Raw genomic sequence first — 12,363 nt, 5'->3', positions numbered from 1 at the left:
TCACTGGCATAAGTTTAATAGTTATTCAAAAAAAAAAAACTCCTGGATTTTTTATTCCCCTGACTTTTTAAATGTTTAAAAGATGGCTGTTTCTTACCTTCATGTGATTAGGGGACCTTATGTTAAATTCTTGAGTTTTGCTTTCTGCAGACTTTAGGTAGACAGAGTTTCACTGGTGAGGTAAACTTTTTTAAACTGTGAAATGCACAGATCTAAAGTTTACAATTCAATAACTTTGGACAAATACAAAGACCCATATAATCAATACCGATTCAAGCTACAGGCATTTTCCTCACCTCAAAAATTCCTTCATGCCTTTCCACTTAAATCTCATTCACACATCAAATCTTTAATCCATTCTTATTTTCATAACCATGGATTAGTTTTGCCTCTTCTGGAATGTCATATAAATGGAACTTTATGCCATGTAATTTTTTTTAATTTGTTCAACATAATAAGAATAGATATTCAACTTTTTTATTTTATTCAATATAATATTTTATAGAGGCCCAGACATTTTGTTACACGTCAATATCTGATTTGCTGTTGTTGTTGTTAATTCTGAGTACTGTAGTGTCCACTGTATGAATATATACAATTCATGTATCCATTCCTTTATTGAAGGTTGTTTGGGTTGTTTCAAGGTTTAGTTTTAAGAATAAAACTGTTCTAATAAGTTTTGAATAAATCTTTATCGTGGCATCAGTTATTATTTCTTTTGTACACATAACAGAGAAAAAACTTACTGGGTCAAAGAAAAATATATTTTAAACTTTATAAGAAAATAATTAACTGTTCTCTGGAGAGTTTGCCCCATTTTACACTCTTAAGAAACAAGACTTCCAGTTGCTACGTATCTATAATTTTTGGTATTGTCAGTGTTTTAAAATTTCTTTAAATAATTTCTTGTGAATGTGCAATGGCTGTCATTGTCATGTATATTTGCATATTCCTAATGAATAATGATGTCCAGTGCCTGTTCATGTGACATTGCATATCTTCCTTTGTAAGATATTCAAGACCCATGCCTATTTGGGGAGAGGCTGTTAGACGTTTTATTACTGAATAGTATTACTTATTAAGATCTTCTAAGTCATTTGTATGTATTAAAAATAATTCCTCTGATTCTGTGTCCTGCCTTTTAATTTTTTTCAATGCTTTCTCTTGATGAGTAGAAAATCTTATTTTGAGGAAGCCCTATTTATATAATTTTTTCCTTTACGGCTACATTTTCTGTTTGTTTTGTCTGAAATATTTTTCCTCCCTAAAGATGTAATGTTTTGCCTCCCTAAGATGCAAGATTGTTCTCTTATATGCTTTATAGTATTAGGTTTTATATTTATGTTTCATATTTATGCTTATGAGCATCTCAAATTGGATTCATCACAAATTTGTAAATGATATGGGATAAACATTGACGTTAGGCTAAGCATGATGACTCACATTTGTAACCCCAGTGCATTAGGAGACTGAAGAAGGAGGATTTCTTGAGCCCAGGAGTTCGAGGCTGCAGTGAGCTATGATTGCACCACTCCAGCCTGGGCAACAGAAAAAGTTAGAAATAAAAAATTAATTTGATTTTCATAAATTTATCTAGTTGTTTCAGATTTGTTGTAAAAATATGTGTTTTCTATTGTCCTTTGTCTTCATAGAAAATCAGTTCATCATCTATGTTAAGCATGAACATATTTATGGATGCTCCGTTTTTTAACATGCAGATTTAAAAATCTTAAAATAATTTAATGTTACTTCTTTGATTATATTCTTTTCCAAGATTGGTTAAGTTACCTATGTTCCTTTGTATTTCTGCATATTTATATACATCTTGACATCACATTGTTTATTTTATTTTGCAGTAAAATCTGATGTGATTTTCATCAGAGTTGAAATACATTTGTAGATCAATATAAGGTGGATGGATATCTTAATATAAATAACATATCAATAAGAACATGTATAGATCTATGTTTTCCATTTTTTCTTAAAATTTCTCAATAATATTTTTTAGCTTCTAGATAAAAGACCTATGCATATTTTGTTGCCTTTATTCCTAAGAATTATATGCTTGTGATTATTCTATTGTGAATAGAATTTATTATTATGTTTTAATGATTCATTATTAGTACGCAACAACACATTTTACCGGTTAAGAACTGCTTATCCAAAATGCTTGTAGAATTAATGCAAAAACAGCAAACTAAATACCACGTTTTCACTTATAAGTAGGAGGTAAACTTTTGGTACCCAAAAACACGAAGATGGGAACCATAAACACTGGAGATTCCAAAAGGGAAGAGAGAGGGAGCTGGCCAACTGTTGAAAAACTGTCTATTGGGTCTTATGTTCACTACATGGGTGATGAGATCATTAGAAGTCCAATATTCAGCATCACACAGTATACCCATGTGACAAACGTTCAGATGTACCCCTAGAATCTAAAATAAAATAAAACAATCAGTTGCCAATATAAAAATTGAAGTTGAATTCAACTCATGCTGCACTCTTTTCCCTGTTGCAATCATTATTACTGATTAAAATCTGTCCTTACCACTTTAACTAGTGTCCTCCTTCATTTATTTTTAATACAAGAGGCCCTTCTGCCTTGCTTACTTATGTATTTCCAATGTTTGCACAGTTTTTGTTCATAGTGTCTGCTTAATAGGTATTTGTTAAAAAAATGAGCACATATAGTGAGTTAAAAAATGCTTGGGACCAGAGGTATTTCAGATTTCAAATTATTTTCAGATTTCAGAATATTTACATTATACTTACAAATTCAGTAGTGCTAATCCAGAAATCCAAAATCTGTAATGCTTAAGTGAACATTTCCTTGAGCATCACGTCAGCTCTCAAAAAGTTTCAGCTTTTAGAGCATTTCAGATTTCAGATATCTGGATAAGGAACACCCAACATGCACTTTTATATATTAACCTTGTTTGCTATAAATTTCATATATATATATATATATATATATAATTTAGTTCTAGTAGCTTTTGAAATGCATTCCTTAGTTTTTTTTCCATAATCATCTCATTTTCAAGTAAAGACAATTTTGTTTTTCCTATTCAATCATTATGCCCTTTATTTTTCTTCTTTTTATAATGGTTAGTGCTTACAGTAATGTGTAGAAGAATAGTAGTGAGATGAACATTATTTCTTTTTTCCCAATTTTATGTGGAATTTTTCAATATTGCACCTTTAAATAGTACCCTGCCTGAAGATTTTTTGTAGATTGTAGAAATAAATAACACCTAATAATAACAGAGAGAATCTATATTTATTCAGACTTTTTATAACAAGAAAGTCAGTTGTCATCATATATGTTTTGCAGAGACTCAAAGAAAGGCTGAGGAATAGGAAAGTTTTGTACTTGGAAAAGGAAAGCTTTTGGATATGCTCTGCTTTAAGGTTGTATGGGAAAGCTGAAGATGGACTAAATAAATAAGGGGAAATGGAGCATCTTATGTGATCAGTCAGAAAGCATACTTGACTTTCTCTGATGGGTCCTGAGTTGGCAGCGGGGGCAAAAATAGGGAACCTGGCAATCATTAACTAAATCCTATTCATTTGGGGCTGGTTGATGCAGAGGCTGTGGTTTGGCTTCCCAGGCTGGTTGCTACAAAGATGTGGGTCAGAGCTCTATTCTTATATATGGTCTGGCTACCCCTCCTCCCATTGTGTCATTAACTAGCTTGTGAGGCATTGACCAAGCCAATTCAGGGAAGTTTAGAGATTCAAATCTTCACGACTTAGAGACTGTTTAGTTGTCTCTATTGTCAACCATATTATGAGATGTTCTTGAACTTTTTGCAGTTTTGTAGTAAGGGCAATATTCTGGTGAGAGGGCTGCTATAAAAAGGAAGTTAAGACTGAGTTGAATGCAATTGGCCAGCATCATGACTACTATGACAAAAACAAGAACAATGAGTAGTTCCTATAAAATGCTTCAGAAATAAAACCCCAGTTGTCCAACTCAAGTCAAGAGAACAAATCTTTCAGGTTATGACGATCAGCCATAGAGAGCCAAGTAACTTCTTCCTCAAGGCAATATATAGCTTATTCCATCTTGCTATATTAATCATGGTCATTGTTTTTGTTTTGCTTTGACATCGTGAGACCATATGGGTTTCAAGACAGAGTGCTCCTCCTAGGGTTAGCTAATTTCTAGAAATACTAAACAACTTGCCTATGAGCATGTTATTTATATGCAAACCAACCAATCCAGAATCCACACCCTCACTTGACTCTTATTATATGGCTCCTGTGGTCTGGGACATTATCCCTCTGCTTTCGTCACCCCAGAATCAGGTGCTGGAACACTAGGGACTAAATTACACAAAAAGCACTCACACTACCCAGTCTTAAACCTGCTCAGCTGCTTACACTGTCTCACTCATTCCTTCCAAGGAAAACCATATTAAAGGCTCTGGCTCATGCTTTAGTTTTGCTCCTTTTGCCTTCACTGACTCTGGTACTTCCCCATATGGCCCCAGTGCACGATGTGCTGTGGCTCCTGTTTCTAGGGCTTTATGTATATAAGAACACATGACAGTCATTTCTGTCTCTGCAAGTCTCTCCATAATTAAATGGAGACAAAAAGAAATCTAGAGCAATGAAACAGTGTAGTTGTTTTGTTTTTTTAATTAATTTCAACTTTTATTATAGGTTAATGAAAGACTGTTACACGAGTAATTGTGTGATGCTGAGGCTTGGAGTCCCAGTGATCCTACCACCCAGGCAGTAAACACAGTACCCAACAGGTAGTTCTTCAGCCCACAACCCCTACCTTTCCTCCCCAGTCTAGTGGTCCCCAATGTCTATTGTTCCCATCTTAACGTGTATTCAATGTTTAGCTACCATCTATAAGTGAGAAGATGTGATATGTGGCTTTCTGTTCTTCTATTAGGTCACTTAGAATAATGGTCTCCAGCTCCATTCATGTTGCCACAAAGAACATGACTTTGTTCATTTTTATGGCTGCATTGTTTTTTGTGATGTATACATACCATATTTTCTTTACCCAGTTCTTTATTGATGGACACCTAGGTTAATTCTATTGCTTTGGTATTGTGAATAGTGCTGCAATGAACATACGGGTGCATGTGTCTCTTAGATAAAATAAGTTATTTTCCCTTGGGTATATATACTCAATAGTGGGATTGCTGGGTCAAATGGTAGTTCTATTTTAAGTTGTTTGAAGAATCTCCAAACTTCTCTCCACAGTGGCTGAACTAGTTTGCATTCCCACCTACAATGTATAAGCGTTCCCATTTCTCCACAGACTTCTCAACATCTGCTGTTTTTTGTAAGTTTTAGTAATTGCCATTCTGACTGGTGTGAGATGGTATTTCATTGTGGTTTTTGCATTTGAATTTATGTGATGATTAGTGATGTTTAGCAATTTTTAATGTTTCTTGTCTGCTTGTTACGTCACCTTTTGAGAAATGTCTGTTCATGTCCTTTGCCCATTTTTTAGGTGGATTTTTTGGATTTTTTGCTTGTAGATTTGTTTAAATTCCTTACAGATGCTGGATATTAGACCTTTAACAGAAGCATAGTTTGCAAATATTTTCTCCCATTCTTTAAGTTGTCTGTTTACTCTGTTGATAGTTTCCTTTGGTAGGCAGAAGCTCTTTAGTTTAATTAGATCCCACCTGTCAATTTTTGTTTTTATTGCAAGTGCTTTTGGGAACTCAGTCATCCATTTGCCAAAGCCTATATCAAAAAGGGTACTTCTTAGATTTTCTTCTAGTATTATTACAGTTTTAGGTCTTACTCGTATATCTTTAATATATCTTGAGTTAATTTTCATCTATGTTGAGAGGCAGGGGTCCAATTTCAATCTTCTGTATATGGCTAGCCAGTTATCACAGCACAATTTATTGAATAGGGATTTTTTTTCCATTGCTTGTTTTTGTCAGCTTCTTCAAAGGTCACATAGTTGTAAGTGGGCAAATTTAGTTCTGGGTGCTGTATTCTCTTCCACTGGTCTGTGTGTCTGTTTTTGTATCAGTACCATGCTGTTTTGATCACTGTAGCCTTATAGTACAGTTTGAAGTCTGGCAATGTGACACCTCTGGCTTTTCTTTTTGCTTAGGATTGCTTTGGCTATTCAAGCTCTTTTGTGGTTCCAGATGAATTTTATAATAAGTTTCATTCTAATTATTTAAAAAATGACATTGGTATTTTGATAGGAATAGCATTGAATCTGTAAATTGCTTTAGGCAGTATATCCATTTTAACAATATTGATTCTTCCAATGCATGAGCATGGATATTTTTCCATTTATGTGTCATCTCTGATTTCTTTCAACAGTGTCTTGTACTTCTCCTTGTAGCGGTCTTTGACCCCTTTGGTTGGATGAATTCCTAGGTACTTCATTTTCTTTGTGGCTATTGTAAATTGGATTGTGTTCTTGATTTGGTTATTAGCTGCAATGATTTTGGTTCATAAAAATGCTATTTATTTTCCTACAATGTTTTTATTTCTTGAAACTTTACTGAATTCACTTGTCAGTTCAAAAAGCCTTCTGATGGAGACTTTAGGATTTTCTATGTGTAGAATCACAGCATTGGCAAAGAGAGATTGTTTAATTTCTTTTCCTATTTGGATGGCTTTTGTTTCTTTCTCTTGCCTGTTTGCTCTCACTAGGACTTTCAGTGCTATGCTGAATAGAAGTGGTAAAAGTGGGCATCCGTGTCGTGTCTCAGTTCTCCAGGGGTGTGGTTCCAGCTTTTGTTGTTCAGTTTCATGGCGACTGTGGGTTTGTCATAGATAGTTTTATTATTTTGAGGTATGTTCCTTCAATGCCTATTCTGTTGAGGGTTTTTATCATAAAAGGAACGTTGAATTTCATTTATTTATTTATTTATTTATTTATTTATTTTTGAGATGGAGTCTCACTCTGTTGCCCAGGCTGGAGTGCAGTGGTGAGATCTCAGCTCACTGCAAGCTCCACCTCCCGGGTTCACGCCATTCTCCTGCCTCAGCCTCCCGAGTAGCTGGGACTACAGGCGCCCACCACCATGCCCAGCTAATTTTTTGTATTTTTAGTAGAGACGGGGTTTCACCGTGGTCTCGATCTCCTGACCTCATGATACGCCCGTCTCGGCCTCCCGAAGTGCTGGGATTACAGGCGTGAGCCACCGCGCCTGGCTGGAATGTTGAATTTTATTGATGGCTTGTTCTGTATCTATTGAGATGACCCTATGTTTTTTGTTTTTGATTCTGTTTATGTGGTGAATCACATTTATCAATTTGCATATGCTGAATCAACTTTATATCGCAGGAATAAACCCTACTTGGTCATAGTGAATGAACTTTTTGATGTGCTGCTGGATTTGGTTTGACAATTTTTGCTTGTATTTTCATCAGAGATATTGATCTGTAGTTTTCTCTTTTCTTTTTCCGTGGTCTATGCCAGATTTGGTAACAGGGTAATGCTGGCTTTGTAGTATGAGTTAGGTAGAAGCCCCTCCTCCTTGATTTTTTGAAGACATTTCAGTAGGATTGGTATCATTTCTCCCTTGCACCTCTGATAGAACTCAGCTGTGAATCCATCTGTTACGGGGCTTTTATTTTATTTTTTTCGTAGGTTTTTATTACTAATTCCATTTCCAAACTTCCTATTGGTCCGTTCAGGTTTTCACTTTCTTCCTGATTCAATCTTGGGAGATTGTGTGTTTCCAGGAATTTATTCATTTCCTCTAGATTTGTGTGCAGAGAGGTGCTCATAATAGTCTCTGCATATCTTTTGTATTTTCATGGGATCAATTTTAATATAATCTTTATAATTTCTGATTATACTTATTTGGATCTTCTCTTTTTCTTTGCTAATCTAGCTAATGATCTATCAGTATTGTTTATTAAAAAAACTCTTGGCTTCATCCTTTGTGTGGACGTTTAGATAACAATTTTTTTTCAGCTCTCTGACTTCAGTTTTTTTTTTTCTTCTACTAGCTTTGGGGTTGGGTCTTTTCTGTTGCTTTTTTTCTAATTCCCCTAGTTGCTATGTTAGGTCATTAACTTGAGAACTTTTGGTCCCCCTGATGAATGCATTTAGCACCATCAATGTTCCTCTTAACACTGCTTTAGTGTAGTTTTTGAGTCATCATTGCTATAATGGTTAAGTCCAATAGGCCAAAGGCATGAAAAAGTAGTTAGTTATAGGGTGCTTCTGCCATGTTTCAGATATGTCTTTCCCTTTGAAGTGACCCATTCACATAATGCCCTTGGCCTGCTTTCCCCATCCACTCACTTTGCCCCAGCAAAATGGAATGAGGTACTTATTCAGAGTGTTTAAACCAAAACTTGAGGATGCATAACCCAGAATCATTCTTACCTTCTGCCTCTCTGAGGCTCAGAGAAAGCTTACAGTCTGCTCTCCTACAAACATGTGCATTGCCTGTCAAAGGAGTTCTGTTCTAGTTCAATGTTGTTTCTGTCTGAGTGGGTTCATCTATATAACACTGAGATTCAAGTTTAGGAAGCTGACTCATGTCCATATATAAATCACATTCTGCAAGATCTGCTTTAGTTGTGTTAAATTTATTTTGCTTTCTTCCCTTCTTGTAAGAAACCTATACTATAAGAACTCTAACTTATTATTTTAAAATCTGTTCTCTTAACTTTGAATGTACTTTAGGAACAAATATGCATAAATGTTAATCAGTTTCTCTATACAAAATTATTTTTATCTTCTGTTATAATTAAATACAATCTTTTCTTAATAGTCAATTTGTATAAAATCTTTATCAATTATCTTTGTCTATAAACTTTAGGAAAATATGTGAAATCTTGTTCTACATATTTCGAAAATGGTTATTTCTTTATGGTGAGAATTTGGATGATAAATTTAGTTTCATCTTAATTACTTATACTTTTTATTGCTGTCTTGTTAGACCGCTCAGGCTGCCATAACAAAATGCAATAAACTTGGTGTCTTATACAACAAAATTTTTTCCTCATAGTTTGGAGGCTAAGAAGTACACGATCAGCATACACATAGTCAGTTTCTGCTGAGGGTATTCTTCATGCTCGTCACACAGATACCTTTTGTTGTGTTCCCACAGGGAAGAGAGATAGAGAAACACACAGAGAGACAGAGACAAAGGAAGTGTACAAGAAAGTGCTCTTCTGTGTCTTTTATAATAAATCCACTAATTCCATCATGAGGACTCCATCCTCATGGTTTCATCTCAACCTTTTGACCTCCAAAGGCCCACATCTCCAAAACCATAATACTGGGGATTAGGGATTCAAAATTTAAATTTGGGGTGGGAGGGACACAAACATTTAGTCCAAAATATTTGCATTTTAAATTAATGAGAATCCATTCAAACTAAAAAATAGTGTCATTATTATTGATTTTCAAAAAAAAATTTGAAAATAAAGATTTGTCTCTGATTTACTCTTTGAAGAGAGAGTCACATATTGTAGAAAGTGATTGTTAACAACTTCCCCTTAAAAATAGTTTGCCAATTTTAAACCAAAGAAAATCCCAATAATCTATAGTCCCATACCATTAAGCGTACCTAAAAATTGTCATCCTATGAAATGTATACATTATCTTACAATGCATTGTGAAGAATGCCTAGGATTATTAGAATTACTAAATGAGCAAAGTTAATAGATATAAAATAGAATACAAAATGAATTTTCTATAATTAACAGACATATTTAAGAAATACAATTTCAAAAGTAAACTTCAGTAGCTACTAAAGCAAGATTGTTTATAATAAAAAGACAATGTATCTCATTCTCACTCTATACATCTCATCAAGAATATAAATGTGAAACACAAAGCTTTAAAATTTTAAAAGCAATTTAGCCTGAATCTCAGAGTATGAAAAAAATTTTCAAACCAGCACAAAAACTGACTGGAGCAAGATGATTTGTAAGTTTGGTCCCACTCATATCAAGAGTATCTGTTCCTTCTAAATCACCATTGGTAAAATGAAAAATCATCATAAACAGCATGGCAACATTTGCAAGTACATAACAATCTATTAAAATTCATGATACAATTAATTTCTGTTAAGGATTTAGAAAAAGACATAAAAATTAAAATAGGAAAATACATAAGCAGACTTTTTAAATAACAAAAAAGTTAAAATATATGAAATGGTACCAAAGCTTATTATTAATTCAAATTAAAACTATAAAACAACAAAATACAATTTCTTTTTTTTTTTTTTTTTTTTTTTTTTGAGAGGGAGTCTCACTCTGTCACTCAGGCAGGAGTGCAGTGGCATGATCTCAGCTCATTGCAACATCCACCTCCTGGATTCAAGCTATTCTCCTGCCTCAGCCTCTCAAGTAGCTGGGATTACAGGCAGGCACCACCACGCCCAGCTAATTTTTGTATTTTTAGTAGAGACGGGGTTTCCCCATGTTGGCCAGGCTGGTCTTGAACTCCTGACCTCTGTTGATCCACCCACCTTGGCCTCCCAAAATGTTGGGATTAGAGGCACGAACCACTGTGCCCAGCCCAAAATATAATTTCATATACATCACATTATAAATTTTTAGACTGCATTTATTTTTGTGTGAGTTTGGATGTAGGGCAATTCAAACTTTTATATACTACTATTGGCATACAAATTAATGTGATTACATTGTACAACAATTTAACATTATCCAATAATGTTGATCATGTGCCAACCCTGTGACCCAGGAATTCCATTTCCAGAGACATCTTAGCTCTTGCATTTCTGGTGACAAGTACACAATAAGCAAAGTAGCATTGTTAATTAAAAAAAATCACAATAGCATTGAAAATTTCAGAAAAGTGAACAAATTCATGTTCACAAGAAGCAGAAAAATAAAGTGTGATCTACTCATTCCTTGGAATAGTGACACACATATCAGATTGGATTATTCCCAGAAAAGTACTTAGAGAGAGAGAAAAAAAGCAAATTAAATCAAAGAGAACCAACAGGATGAAAGATTTGCTCTATTAGACATCGAAACTTTATAACATACAGCAATTCAGACACATCTTGTTCTTGAAGATGGTTAGTATGCTGGAGTCACCTTGCCTCAGCTTCTGGCTATGAAGTCTCCCCTGAACTCCTCATGAAGATGGGCTTTACAAATACAAACTAACCAATTCCCAAACACATACTCTATAGGGCTGTCACACTCCAGGCCACTGTGCTTCTGTCCTAATCACACTAGGGCCAAAAACCAGAGAACTAGGAACAGCTCTTATACCCCAGAGCCCACTAAAATTATTCAAATGAGCCAGTCCTAAGCTTGTTTACCCTGCTTGGTTTCTTCCTGCAAACACCACAGTCTAGGGTCTTGCTCCTGAATTCCTCCCTCTCTCTGTTTCCTGATGGACCTGAGTTCTTCCCTGTAGTCTCCCCTGGCATGACATGCTCCCTTCTCTTGGAAATTGTGAGTATCTTTTTAATGGCAATTGTCTTCTGATCTGTTTGCCTTACTATACCTTAGCTTTTCTATTAATACGCTATATATTAAAACAATATTTAATATAGGTGAAAAATTGAGAAAAGATATTCTAAAAAATGGTAAAGCAGAATCACACACAAAGAGTATGTGAAAAAGAATGAGGTAAATACAAATAGAATGACATGGCTAGCGTGTGTGGTTGGTGGGAAAATAAAGAGGGAAATGATGTGTTTTAAGTTTGAGGTTAGAAAATTAGAGTAAACTCCTTTTTTTTTTTTTTTTTTTTTAACAGGAAATATAATTTTATTTTTCTATAACTCAGTTTAACAATTTAACAAAGGAGTTTTTAGTTAAATAAATCTCCCAAGTCTATTTCACTCTTAACTTTAAAATTAACATAGAATAGGCCAGGCACCGTGGCTTACGCCTGTAATCCCAGCACTTTGGGAGGCCCAGGCAGGCAGATCACCTGAGGTCGGGAGTTCGAGACCAGCCTGGCCAACATGGTGAAACCTTGTCTCTACTAAAAATACAAAATTAGCCGAGCGTGGTGGCACATGCCTGTAGTCGCGGCTACTTGGGAGGCTGAGGCAAAAGAATCACTTGAACCTGGGAGGTGGAGGTTTCAGTGAGCTGAGATCACACCATGGCACTCCAGTCTGGGCAATAAGAGCAAAACTCCATCTAAAAAAAAAAAATGAATTAATTAACATAACACACATATAAAATGTGCACAAATCCTAAGTGCACACATCAATGATCAATGAATTTTTGCAAAGTAAACATATTTATATAACTACCACATAGGTCAAGAAAGTTATTACCAGCACTTCAGAAGCCTAACTCATGCCCCCTTCCTCCTTCCTATAGAGAACCAGTCCTGACTTTTAACACCACTGAATAGTTTTGCCTGGATTGGAAACATACATACATGTGGCATCATGCAAT

The sequence above is a fragment of the Pan troglodytes genome, chromosome 15 (genome assembly GCF_028858775.2).
Source record: "Pan troglodytes isolate AG18354 chromosome 15, NHGRI_mPanTro3-v2.0_pri, whole genome shotgun sequence".
In the NCBI taxonomy this organism is placed as follows: Eukaryota; Metazoa; Chordata; class Mammalia; order Primates; family Hominidae; genus Pan; species Pan troglodytes.
This window is presented reverse-complemented; position numbering follows the sequence as displayed.